Source organism: Dysidea avara, chromosome 1 (assembly GCF_963678975.1).
Source record: "Dysidea avara chromosome 1, odDysAvar1.4, whole genome shotgun sequence".
Lineage (NCBI taxonomy): Eukaryota > Metazoa > Porifera > Demospongiae > Dictyoceratida > Dysideidae > Dysidea > Dysidea avara.
The window spans coordinates 39,558,776-39,573,358 of record NC_089272.1 but is presented as its reverse complement, the minus strand read 5'-3'; the positions used below and the strand labels follow the sequence as shown (position 1 = coordinate 39,573,358).

General features: G+C 37.9%; 1 protein-coding gene across 9 annotated transcripts in view; it reads right to left on the bottom strand.

The window, feature by feature from the left end:
- Nucleotides 1–12,631, bottom strand: part of LOC136264438 (uncharacterized) — a 61,017-nt gene extending 48,386 nt beyond the window's left edge. For all 9 annotated transcript variants that reach the window (XR_010705141.1, XR_010705145.1, XR_010705146.1 and 6 more), the window contains exon 1: nucleotides 12,435–12,631. The gene's annotated coding sequence lies outside the window, so the exon portion shown is untranslated. The remainder of the gene's footprint in view (nucleotides 1–12,434) is intronic.
- Nucleotides 12,632–14,583: the final 1,952 nt, after the last annotated feature.

Sequence of the window (14,583 nt, the reverse complement as noted above, 5' to 3'; positions counted from 1 at the left end):
TCATGGTACATGACATAACTTGTGGCCAGGCAGAAACTGAGTGTGATGAATTTCAGGTCAGTTTATATATATAGAGGAATTGTACCATCTGTTGTGTTCTTTTGTAGTTCTCAGTTGTCAAGTATACATGGACTGTAGTGACATATCAATGGTATTGTGAATTTCCAGGTCAGTCTACATACTAAGGAATGTAGTTGTTCATTATCCAAGGTATGTTTTCTGGATTTCCAGGATCAGGCGTACATACTGTTGTGGTGCGACCAAACTTTAATACCCCAGTCAGTTTACATGTGGTACATATAGTGATATTTTCCAGTACCCAGATTTTAGGCATAATATTGTATTTAATACCCACTTGTTGGTTTTTGTAGGCCATCTGGTTGTAAGCAGTTCACCCAGTAGCAGTTGGATGTGGTCTTGTGTAACTTGGGACCATACAGGAACTCAGATCAAAAAGAGTGTTGTAAATTCAGGTTAGTTAACATTCAGAGGAATTGTGTTGTTGCAATTCTCCCTCATCTGGACACCTATTATCCAGACACCTCTACTATCCACAAACCTCTATTATCTGGGTACCTCCATTGTCTGCACGGCTTAAATTACTCATGTGCGTTGTAGTTTATTGACCATAATGAAGTTTGCAGTTAAAAACTGTTTGATGGCTTGTTTATTCTACTAATGATAACTACCACTTGGTTGCTAGGTGATGATGTATTTTTACACCTAGGGGATGGGCCATGAATGCTTTGTAGTGACTTCTAAACTGCACAGCACTAACTGATAGCAATAACATTACTTCGCTTTAGTACAGTATACGACATTTCTGATACAGTAGTATGTACCAGACTGCCCGGATAAGAGAGGTTCCACTGTACTCAGATTATAGGTGTATTGTATTCGATGCCTGCTTGTCACTCTGTAGTTACGCCATAGGATCCACCAGCCTAGCATGTTAATTTTTTGTACATTCTCTTTTTACTTCAGTGCCTGCTTGTTGGGGGACTGGTCTCTTGTGTCATCAGATATCAAGCAAGCTCATTTGGTGCTTGAGGTTAACAAAAGTGATTAGATCAAGGATTAGATCAACATCGACACACACTGATTCACCGTATCGATGCAGTGGGTATTTTATATATATGTGTAAGCGGTGCCAATTCACCAAGACCCATCAGGTGAAACTTCTAGTAGCTCAAATTCCAGTATTATCTCATGGCAGGATTGTTCAGAAGGTGTACGAACCGAATACCAAATAACCGTGGCTCTGTTATCATTAATTTTGGGATCTCAGATGTTTCCGGATTATACTGTTGTGATGGGATCAAGGTAATATCGAGGTCAACAATGAGATTCACCTGGCCTGGTAAGATCTTAGCAGTATTGTTTATGATCTTGTGATTTTCCAGGATGAGGCATACAGTTGTGATGGGAATAAACTAATTCATAGGTTGCGTCACTATCGCACTTTATAGTCAGAATTTTGTTGTTAATATTACAAACAATTAATGTGATGTATTCTGTTATGTAACATGTATATTAAGTGACATGCATGATGAAAACCACAATGGGAGTGGTTAGGGTGGGTAATGCTATGTAGCTAAACAAGCTGGTTTGAGCTCTACCAGAAGCTTGACAAGCAAGTTGACAAATCACAAATGTTAAGCCAGTTTAATACACCATGTGTGGTGTGGCACAAGAATTATGCTTAAACACCTTCTCTAGTGACTGTACATTATTCAGGCTTTCACACCTTATTTATGCTTACATGAGGCATGGCAATAAATGGAGTTTAAAAGATTTCTGCTTAAAACTCCTTCCCTAGGAAACTTACGGTTCTACGCATTTCACAACTTGTTTATCAGACAATAGGGCTTGTGTCCACAATGTGTCTTTAAAAGTTATTGTAGGGATTAGAAGTTTGATCAAAGAAACTACGTGTAAAGACAAACCAGAATTAGATAATATCAGTGCTATACGGACTGTACAAACACGGCTATGCTGACTGATATAACGAATGGTAAGTGTAACATAAAGTAGAGAAATAAAGTGAAATATGTGTAAATATGCCTATATTTTATATTTTAGCAAGGTCGCAAGACGATGATGACAACTCCTAAAGATTTTTTTTACACGTAACACAATACAAATCCATTGGGAGGTGTTGTGTAATTCAGGGATAATATTGTACGTCCCTACATGTAAACAATTCACAGTAGTGGCTGCGTGTCTTTTAATTGGGTGTGCGCTTCATAGTTTTTTGGCTGCATGACTCACTACCGTGAGTCTTGATATGTTGGGGATTACAGCATCAGAATCCTCAGATATATATTAGGGATACGCTGATTTTACAGGAATTTTTTTAGAAAAATACGTTGGTAAAAGCAAAGAGCAAAATGCTGGAAAAATAGGTGGAAAATTGGAAAAATGGGCACCAAGGAATGGCAACTTTGCACATTGTGTATGAAAAACTCGAGACACTCTAATAGAACAGTCACACATAGTATTAGGACAACATATGCTCTTAGGAAACAGCGACTAAAGAACAAGATACTCTAATAGAGCAGTCACACATGGTTGTAAGCTTGAGATACCGCAATAAATTTTTACTGATGCTCAGCAAAATAGATAAATTTCAAGCAAAATATTGAGCAAAATAGGTAAGAAATAAAAGAATTGCTGGAAAGAAAAATAGGTAGAAAAAAATAAGCTCATCCCTAATATAAGTGAATAACCATATGCATACTGCAGCATTTCATGCTGTGCCTCCATATAGGCCTTGAAAAATAGGGTGTTTCAGACATAAATTTTGCCTGTTTTTTCACACTTTCATGACTCATAAGTTTTTTACTCTGTTGTATTATATGGTCATGAAATTTTTAGCATTTATTAAACATTTAGTTAGCTTTATAACGCAAGTTACAGAATGCAAATATTCTGTCCCAATTCATATACATATATATATATATACCATATTTACTCGATTTGTGCCGCACCCTTGAATAGTACTGCAGTGCAGTACTATTTGAAGGTCTTTATTCTTGTTTCTGAAAATAATTTTAATTGTACCACACCCTCGAATAGTACCGCACTGCACTTTCATAATTACTCTTTACTAGTGCTCTCATACCTGTAGCATTAATCTCCATCTCGATTTAAGGAAGGCACTGTCCTGGCAAAACTTAAATGGCTATCACGTAATTGAAATTCTGGATATTAGTTAGTAAATTGACCATATAGCATGAGGCGTGACATGGTTGTGCTACAAGGACTTGAGTGCAACGTGTTGTGTATGTTTTATAAACTATAGTGTAAAATAGCATAGCAGTGGCAGGTTTAAAATATTAGTAGCGCACCCTCGAATAATACCACAGTGCAGCACTATTCAAAGGGTTTTATCCTTATTTTTGGGCAAAAAAGTAGTACCCCTGGGACACAAATCGAGTAAATATGGTATAACAGATGACTTGTCATGTGATTGGGTTTAGTTAGTGCTGACATATTTTGGAGATCTGGTCATATAATAGATTATGATGACTTTGGATGATGATGACTGCTGTCTTTCAACATCAAGTGATTCATGATACAAAATTCAATCTCAGAATGTTAAATTTTTCTGTGGGGAGTTCCCCCAGATCCGCTATATAGACTATGTTCCACTTGCTGAGTGTGCTTTGCACACTGTTACACTCAGTCTAGTTACTAATATTTATATGCCATGCAGGGGCGTAGCTAGCCAGAAGGTGATGGAGGGGCAGGCAAGCCCCCACGAAACACTCAAAATCATTCATAATTGCAAAAAAGGCTAATGACCCAATGGTGGGCTAGCCAACATACGGTGTTGTATTATTACAGCTTAAATAACTAGCTACGTAATCATTTCAGTACAGACTGCTTCCAATCGAGGTAGCTATATTTGTCGAGCATCATCGCACGTGCCACAACTGTACTCCAACAAATTCATCCACAGTCCGGTAGAGCTAATACTTTAGTGCAAATACAGGTTACTTTACGTTAGCCACAGCCTGTGCTGCAGTCCTAGCACACTGTTGACAGGATGACGTATTCACTCACTTCACTCAGCGAAATTCAAATGCCATGTATTGCACGAAATCCCACCTGTCTTGCTAGCAGAACTTGTAAGCTTGACTGATCCACCTGACTGACTAAGTATAAACAAACTGCACTGCCGTACGTACAAAGGTCCAGTGTGATCGACTCGATAAAATAAACTTGGTACATTTATTTAGCTAACACTTTATCACCTCGTAGACAGTAGGTTCATAGCGTCATCTGGTCTCCTTTGTCACTTGTAAGTTGTGACTCCTGCCGTGGAGAAGCGGGTCACTCTTTTTAGATTCAAAAATGTTCTATCACGCGAGTAGTCTAGGCTAAAATTTTAATATAGAAGTATGTGTCTAATATTTTCGTTCGATGGATTCGCGAGCGAGTTCAATGTTGTGTGTGCGCATTCACTAGCAGCCCCTGGTGATACCGTGTAGTAGTGTACATAATTTACAGTCATTTGCGTGTCAGTTTAATACTGGTAAACTTATGACGAAGGTTTAAAAAAAAATCATTTAGTGATGGGGGGGCAAATGCCCCCCCTTGCCCCCCCTTAGCTACGCCTCTGATGCCATGCCCCCACAATAAATTGTGCCTTGCAATGTTAGTAACTCCCTTGTGGAATCCTGGATCCGCTCCTGGTAAAGGGATTTCATACTTTCAGTTTGTGAGGCTTGGAGTTCAGTCATGTTTTTCCTTGTCAATCTTTGCTAGCCACCTTTTAATGGTGTGTCCTAGAGTTAACTAGGTGACAGTTACCACATTGGTGTCAGTAGCTTTTCATAGAGATATTATAACAAAAGATATAGCTGGAAGTACCATAATGCTACAAGCTTGTTGTAATTAATTTAGCCATTAGTAATGATTAGCTAGTAAACTTTAGCCTGTATACAAAAGCTATAATACATGGGGAAGTGGAATAACTACATCTACTGTAACTTAAAAACAATGGGCACATAACAAGACACTGGGATCACCTTTTGTCATTTCTATGAGACTTCTAACCTACATATGTACTGTACCTGCTCCTGAAACTTCAAACTTCTAGTTAGCTGACTTATTCTCTTCTATTAAAGTACTTTAGTGCAAAGTGACCTGACTGCTCTATTAGAATGTTTTATTAGAACTACAGTGTCCAGCAATGTTGTGAGAAGCATTTTGATCTAAAATCCAACTTACACATTGACATAACGACCATCATTCCCATTCCATATTTTGTGCTGTTGTCTCCTGTTCCCATTTCTTTATTAAATTATGCTGGCCCATCATAACGTGTTTGTGGTTTAGGTCAAAGATGGATTTAGGAGATAGTTAGAGGAGAGTATGGCATACCTGAAGGTGCGTTTATTTCACAAAGGAGGGAAAAGATGGTATTCGATGGTACACAAATTATTTTCTCATGGGCAGAATAGCTTATTGCATGTAGCACACATAATTCTGAGAGCCTAGAAGGAAATTTTCTAAGAATGTTTTGGTATAGTGCAGTGGCATAGTCCATCATATCAAGCCTATTTGTGCATTTTTTGATAAAAGCACCAAATTTGGTACACATGTAGGTCAATACCTAATAATCATTTTTGAATATGGAGGCACTCACAAATGTACTCATGGTGGCCATAGCAACTGTTTACAAAATGGCTGCTATGAAAACACACTATTTCTTGTTAAAACAACTAAAAACTTTTCCACAATAGTACACAATAACCAAATAAACATATCCATAAGTAAACAACTATGCAATAACCATAGGCAGCTCCAGGAATTTGGTGACTGGTTTCTGATCAAGAGTATAGCTAAATTTTTGAGCGAAGAGCAAAAAAAGGCAATCGCCTGCTCAGAATAACTGCCCTCCACTAACTATATAAAATATCACTGATATAATACATAAAGATCCTTATTTGTAGCTATAAAACTTGCTGCACTGCTGCTCTGAACACTGTGACTGCTTTAATACAGTGATTGACTGCTCTATTAGAGTATCTTGATCTGAATGTGACCGGTTTCCCGGAAACCTCAGAAACCCCCCTGGAGCTGCCCCTGATAACAAGTAAACATAAATTATCATATGCATAGAGAACATATGGCATCTATTCTAAATAGAACACTGTCAAAGTACATGGTATTTTTTCTAATTGAATAGCTCAGCAGTATTTATGTAGTTTTCTTATTAAAGTTCTAAACTTAGCAGTTACAGAAAGGTCTGTATGCATGTGTATATGCATAAAATATTCTATCATTGCACCATTGTGTAAGAAATGTTTGTTTGTCGGACATGTCGGAAGTTGTTTGTTTTGTAAATTGGACTCATTCCAACTTGTCGGAGAAGCTCAAAACCATGATCCAACTTGTTGGAATGACGTCGGACATGTCGGAAGTTGTTTACTTTGTAAATTGGACTGATTCCAACTTGTCGGAGAAGCGCAAAACCATGATCCGACTTGTTGGAAATGATGTGTTTAATAATGTTTGCTTGTCGGACATGTCGGAAACTGTTTGTTTTGTTAATTGGACTGAATCCAACATGTCGGATAAGAGTTAAATCACTACTTGACATGTAGCTTTAGTGGTCTGACTAATTCCAACAGGTCAAAACCATGATCCGATTTGTTGGAAATGATGTGTTTAGTAATGTTTGCTTGTTGGACATGTTGGAAGTTGACTATTTTGTAAATTGTACTGATTCCAACATGTTGGAGAAGCCAAAAACCATGATCCTACTTGTTTAAAATGATGTGTTTAGTAATGTTTGTTTGTCCGACATGTCAGAAGTTGTTTGTTTTGTTAATTGGACTGATTCCAACATGTCAGACAAGCCCAAAACCATGATCAGACTTGTTCAAAATGATGTGATTAGTAATGTTTCTTTGTCGGACATGTTGATAGTTGTTTATTTTGGAAGCTCAAAACCATGGTTCGACTTGTTGGAAATGATGTGTTTAATAATGTTTGCTTGCCGAACATGTCGGAAGTTGTTTGTTTTGTTAATTGGACTGATTCCAACATGTCGGAGAAGCCTAAACCGATGATAGGACTTCTTAGTTTCATTGGACCCAGTGTTGCCTAGCTTGTCAACACAACCATGTCTCCTCCAAGAAGTTTAAACTTATATATTGATATTTGGAAAACATCTTCATCTCAACAGCCAGCTGTTACAAACCAGGAGTTTTGTGTTATATGTCAGGAAGTGACAGCAGCATTTTTTTTTGAATTCAAAAAAGGAATGACATTGGAAAGGGATGATATCACTTGCTGAAAACCTGGTCAAAATTTGGAAAGTTACCAAAGATGTTGCCATTAGATAGACTGAATGAAGGACAAGGTATTGAAGCAGCTATGATTACAATAAGGCTAAGTGGCATAACACATGTAGGCTCCATTACAACAACCAAATGTTACAAACAGCAGGAAATAGAGAGCATCAAGCCCAGAAATAGAATGCTCCACATGAGTGTAGTATATTGCTCTTTACTTAAATCTGGTGGGGAATTGTGTTTTTTCTGTGGTGAAGAAGGTGGACCAGGTACTGATGGCTTACATGAGGTGACAACTTTTCAAGTGGACCAATGTGTACGCAAGTGTGCTAAACTCACTGGAGACAATTTTCTCTTGGCCAAACTGAGTTTAGGTGATATGGTAGCCTTGGAAGCTAAGTACCACACCGAGTGTTTATTGGCTCTGTACAAATGTGCAAGGAAGGTGCAGGCTGTTCAGCAACAAATAAGTAGTAAAGATGATGTAGTATCAGGAATCGTGTTTGCTGAGCTTGTAATGTATATTGAAGAAGTTTTTTTGGCAGCAAGCATTTCACCGGTTTCCAAACTCACTGATATGGCACAACTCTACATGTCTAGAATACAACAGTTTGGAGTCATGAATGACAAAAGAATGCATACATGTGCAACCAAATTGAAGCAAAGACTGTTTCCACATTTTCCAGATATGCAATCTCAGAGTAAGGGGAGAGATGTTATGCTTGTATTTGATGAAGCTATTGGTGCTGCACTTGACAAAGTCTGTGACCAAGACAGTAACAGTGAAGCTGTTCATCTAGCACGTCTGCACAGATTATACGCTGACACATGTTTGACTTCCACATCCTTCATTGGATCATTTTGTCAGGAAAGGTCTGTACGATGCACACTTTCTGCTTTCACTAGTAAGTATGGTGTTGGAAGGCCCAAGTATCAAGGACCAAGTTTGTGAATTTTCTCAACACCAGCAGCACTTTCCATTGCCCAGATTTTGAAGTATAAATTAAACACATGTGTTAACAGGTAGATGCCATCACATCTCTCCATCACAGTTCTACACAAGAAAACAACATGGCCATCATCAAATACTAGTACATACTGTTGATACAGATGTTGTGGTGTTGGCAATGATGATAGCTGAAACTCTACCAGCTAAAGATGAAGTTTGGGTAGCATTCGGATCAGGAAAAATTTTCCGATATATGGCAGCCCATCAAATTGAAGCACCCAACTGGGATCAGAGAATTCGTGTGCTCTTCCTCTGTTCCGTGCACTAACTGCATGTGACACCATGTCAGTGTTTGTTGGACATGGCAAGAAAACCTGCATGGACTATATGGAATTTGTTCCTGGAACTTAATAATGCACTGCTGGAGCTAGCACATGCACCAACTGAGATTTCAGAACAAACTATGCATGTCATCAAGAGGTTTGTTATTCTTATCTATGACCGAACAAGCGCCTGCACTGATGTTAACTAGGCTAGGAAGAAGCTCTTTGCAAAGACAGCATCTGGAGAATTCCACCAACATGCGCTGCTCTGGAGCAGAATGTCAAGCAATCTGCCTTCAAAGGGGTTCCTCCAGACCCTGTGCTTCCTTCTCCAAGTAGTTGGGGCAGAAGTGGCCTATATGAACCACACTGGACCACACTTCAAGAAGCACTGAAAACCTGTTAGGAGCTGATCTGTTGTAGCTGCAAGAAGTTCAATGCACTGCTCTCTGCAAGTGTGAGGGAGAATGTCCAATAAACTGAACAAACTTCAATTTTATATCACACACTCAGAGAGTTCATAATATTATATTATTCTAGTATTTATAACTACAATAATCAATCGTACAGTAATAGTCCATTATGAATAAGACAAAATGACCAATATTTGCATTATTCATAATTTATTAGTATGGTTCTACTAGAGGAAATACAGCCACTTTTGTACAGAATTCTGCGATGAACTTTCGTTGGTAACACTGAAATTCCTATTAGTATGTTTGAAATCATTTGCGTGGCAGCCATTTTGTAAACTGTTGCTATGACTACCATGAGTACAATTGTGAACGCCTCCATATCCAAAAATGATTGTTAGGTAATAATCTACATGTGTACCAATTTTGGTGCTTTTATCAAAAAGTGCACAATAGTTTTGGTATGCCGCTGCACTGGATTTGTTGTCCATGACTGATATTCATGGGTTTCTATTTGAAAACCACTCAGAACTAGCTGATAAAGCTTAGTCATAGACCATTTCCTGGATTGCATTGAAGATGAACACTACAATTGACAGGACAAACCAACAAACAAACAAACACTATGTCTAGCAGGATATTCATTTATCCACGTGATTCTAACACTTGTTCTTAATTGTGTTGTTCATGGATTAAAACATAGACACAAACATCTATTTACATGCTTCAGTAGCAGAAACATTTTGCCAGGTGTTTTCAACTTCATGACTACTCAGTAGTACCACCTACGTATGAGGAGCAGATAATCACCAAAACATGTATAGTTTTCCAGTGCTACTGTATTTAGAAATCTCTGTATAACAAGAGGTTTAGTGTCAAAGGTCATCTATGTTTCAATCCTTTTGTACAAGCCAGTCATTTGACAAATTGATAATAATAATAACAATGATTTTTCATTTTTATGGCTAACTACAACATCCAGTGGTTGCATAGCAGCAATTAACAGAACAATTACAATATTTCCCTTGTGCTAAACTGGTTATTAAGTTGAAGGTTTGTGGTTACCACCAGCTGTTCCATAAAAAATCTTGTTAGCATCCATATTTGGAGTTGGTAGTGTAGCCCATTGTTTGATGGGTGATAGTACCTGCTCATACTTACAAGTGTTTGGAGCATCAGTAATCCTCATCATGAGATGGCTGATAGTACCCACCAGCCCATACTTGTGGTGTAAGTGTATTGAACAGTGGCAGTTTGCTGAAGCTGGTGACTGTAAAGTTATGAAATAGAGTCTTTGCATTGCTACATTGCACAGTTACTGAATGTAATTATCAAGTTGGTTTTTGACAACGCAAAACAACCTGCTAGTGTAGGGTTTGTTCAGACTTTCCCCAAGTATTAGTAACTAAATACATAAGCTTGCCTCTAAAATTTCCTTTCTTATCATACGGTACTGTACATTAGGGCTTGGGCTTTTCTGGCCAATAATATCACCCTAAAACCAGCCTCACGATACCTTCATGGTACCTTGGTAGTATTGGTTAAGTATGACCAAGCCCAAAAGTGCTTTCATTACAACCTGAAACATTTCCAATAGGTTGCTACAAATGTTTAAAAGATTATTCAGTAGAATTTCTATTTACTGACTGCCTGTCTGACTGCCTGGCTGATTCCTACAGGCAAGCATAACTCAATGACGTCTAAGGTTATGTGTTAATAACTGCCTAACTTTAGTGCTTCAGCCAAACAGATGTCTTGGCATACCACTGTACAAAATGCATGCTTCATGGACTTACTTGTGTCTTTATTTGTGTCCCACTTATATATCTTTACTGATAGTACAAGGTGTCAATTCATGGTAGCACTGCATGATGCTTCCCTACATTTGTAATGGGAATCACCCGAGTGACTGGATTGATTGCAGAGGTCCTTCTTGTAGTGTTCTTGGCTTGTAACGCTGTTTAACAGGCTGAACATACATAGCAGAAAACAAAGCATAATGGCCACTTGTAATTGATAGTTGGGATGCATGTTCAGACAAAAACAACAAGCTTGGCTCCATTCTTTCTACTAATGTTACACGCATGGGTTCACCAGTAAACAAACAAGTACAAGGTTAGGAATTTTAAGTTCGACTAGGGATCAAAGACTGATATAAAAAAGTAAAACAAGGGAGGTCGCCTACATGTGAAGTTCCCTTATTCAATCACGGGTATAGGCTGAAGTAGGGATAAAATATAAAGGCGACCTCCCTTGTTTCACTACCGCTTTTATTCTTTTTTAAACCATAAACAAACTTAAAATTCCTATACCTGTATAATTATACTTCAAATGACAAGATTGGTATAGCTACTTTTAGAAATTTACGATCAAAATAAAAAAATACTTAATACCATTATGTAGCTAAAATCTGGCTTTTTAAAGGATTAGATTTGCACTGCATGTAAATTATCTGCAACATTTAACTTAAGGTAGGTTATATAGAACCATATTTGAAAGAAACTGAGGGACAGAAAAAAACTGCATCAGGTTGGAGATTCAATCTCAGCACTACTCACTCTGTGGTCCAAGTGCATTACCACTATACAAGGGGTAGTCTCTCCAATAGCCCTGTAGAACCATCTACAACCGAGATCAAGGTTTTTAATCGACAAAAATGTATCTTGATTGCTTAATTTCACCTCAATAGGTCCACAATTTAACATACCTATCACATTTCCATAAATTCTTGATCACATGTTTTTGAGCTAGCTTGGTCGCCACCTTCAAGAACTTTTTGATCGTTTGATTAAATGCAAATTTAACCCTTGATCGCTTAATTTGATTTTGATCTTGGTCACAGATAGTTCTACAGGACTATTGGTAGTGACTACCTCTTGACTATACCATGGTACTGCCAGCTACACCTCTTTAGTTTCGACCTTATGTAGCTGCTATAGCGCTCTATAAGTATAGCTACGTAAGCTAAATAACAAAGGTGAAGCAAGGAACCAAAGCTGAACTCGAAACTAACCAACCAACCAACCACAATACTAACTATGAGTTTTTGCCTGTTAAGCCTACTGTAGCTCGCCTCGAAATCACCATCATTACCTTCATACAACTAGAGCCGATATTCCGGGTTCGATATAAAACTTAGATGGATAGACTGCTGGTCAAATAGCCGTTTACTGCAGGTCTGCAGCTTCAGTATCTAAAACGGTACCGGCACAATATCCACTTCGTTAACTTAAACGTGTAGCTACCTCTCTATAAACACTAGCCACTAGTTTAAAACGATGGATAGCTACAGTGTAGCTAATACACAAAACAATTGAATAACGTAATACATGTACTATATCAAGACTGGCCTTAATTTACTACACTCAGCATGCTAGCTAAAAGTTTACACTAGCAACTGAAGTTATACTGTATAGTTATATGTACAGGGGGACCATACCTAGTGAAGTGCCAAAGCGAATTGAATTTCCTGCCGAATGCCTGTGGTTCAGTAGCGACAATATCGTGTTTCACAGCCTACTTATAGCACTCAAGACGACTGTCAGTCAGCGTTGTGGCTAATCCGCCGTGAGGAATGGCTAGATAATTCTGGAATCAATGAGGAATCAAAATTTTCGGGTAATTTTCACCGACTTAATTGCTGCTTGCCATATTTGGTAAAAATCCGGAATCCCTAAAGCCCGCCCTAAGGCCACCCCAAATAAATTTTCTGTTTCCCGTCCACCGCCCGCATCTAGTTACTTTCAGCTCTAAATATTCCTTTATTCCGTATTCTTCCATTTTTCCGGTTTTTCTCGCATACTGACAGGCTCAGTAAAAGCCATCTTGACACAGTGTCAGCAGTGTATCAAGTTGGCACTTCCCGTTTGTGTTATTTTTGCCACTTAAAAGGAAGGAACAAACTTAAGCATGCATGCTTTCATGCAGCTTTATGGTATAATGAAATAATGGCGCCCGCCTGCACGCAAATATTATTATTTATTACAGGTAATTTATAAGGCTAAATAGCCTGTTACACCTGATCAACAGGTAAAAAAGTACAAGTAGACTAATTACATACACTTATACATAGTGTTAGATGAATACTGGCCAATCAATTTCTTAAAATCATCAACTGATGCTGCACATACTACTTCTTGGGGTAAGTTATTCCATGGTTCAACATCTCCTCCTGTAAAAAATAATATTTCCTGGCATCTGTTCTTGAAAAATATTTAAATAGCTTAAATGTGTGACCTCTGGTATGGGTAATGGGTGAAAAAGTAAAAAAGTCAGAATAGTCTATATCATACTTATCATGTAGCATATTGTAGACAGCAATCATGTCACCTCTATAACATCTATAATGTAATGATGTCAAGTTAGGTACTTTCAATCGTTCTTTCAATCGTTCTTCGTAGTTAAGGTTTCTTATAGATTTGATCATTCTAGCTGCTTTCCACTGGATTTTTTCTAATTTTTGGATGTCTGTTTTATAGTAAGGTCCCCAAACCAAGTTACCATATTCTAAAATAGGACGTACTATTGATTTCTATAAACATGCAAATGAATCTACAGAAATATCTGAAAAGGTCTGTTTAATAAGGCCAAGAAGTCTATTAGCTTTGTTAACCACTGCCGAACACTGATTATGAAACTTGAGATTGCAATCAATCAACACCCCCAAATCCTTTTCCTCATTTACCTTAACAATGTCCTTCCCATCCATCTTATAACAATATCTTGGATTAAACTGACCTATATGTAGTATTTTACATTTAGAAATGTTGAAAGGCAACTGCCACATTACTGACCATTCAATGCAAGCATTAATATCATCTTGCAGGGAGGATATTGGGTTAGCACGACTAATGCTAGAATATATTTTTGTGTCGTCTGCAAATAAAAGAACTTTATTCCTTAATAATGATGGCAGATCATTGATGAAAATTGCAAAGAAGAGAGGACCCAAAACTGATCCTTGAGGTATTCCACTTATTACATCACTCCAACCAGACATTGAACCATTCACAGAAACTCTTTGTCTGCGTCCTTTCAAAAAGTATTGTATCCAATTAAACAGATTACCTCTAAAACCATATGCATAAATCTTTTTGAGCAACCTTTCATGAGGAACAGAGTCAAAAGCCTTCTTAAAGTCAAGGCACAAAACATCTACTGAATTACCATTGTCGTCCAATCATCAAGTGCACACAGTAACTGTGTAATACAAGACTTGCGAGGGAGGAATCCGTGGACATGGTGACATCAAATTATTGCTTTGGAAACAACAGATGTTAAACTTACTGTACAGGACGGTAATTACAGGGTGAAGATTTGTCTCCTTTTTTGAAGATTGGGATAATAGTTGTTACTTTCCAGTCTAGAGGTAGTCTAACCCAATATCCTCCCTGCAAGATGATATTAATGCTTGTCTTCTTTAGTCTACCCTTGACTTTAAGAAGGCTTTTGTTTTCTTAAAAATTATAGACAGTGACCCAGTGGCGTAGCTACCATTGGGGCAACCGAGGCAGCTGCTTCGGTAAAAAATGCTCAACAATTCAGGCTTGAGGCTGAGTTTTGGCATCCCGAATTTTCTTTAGCTACTC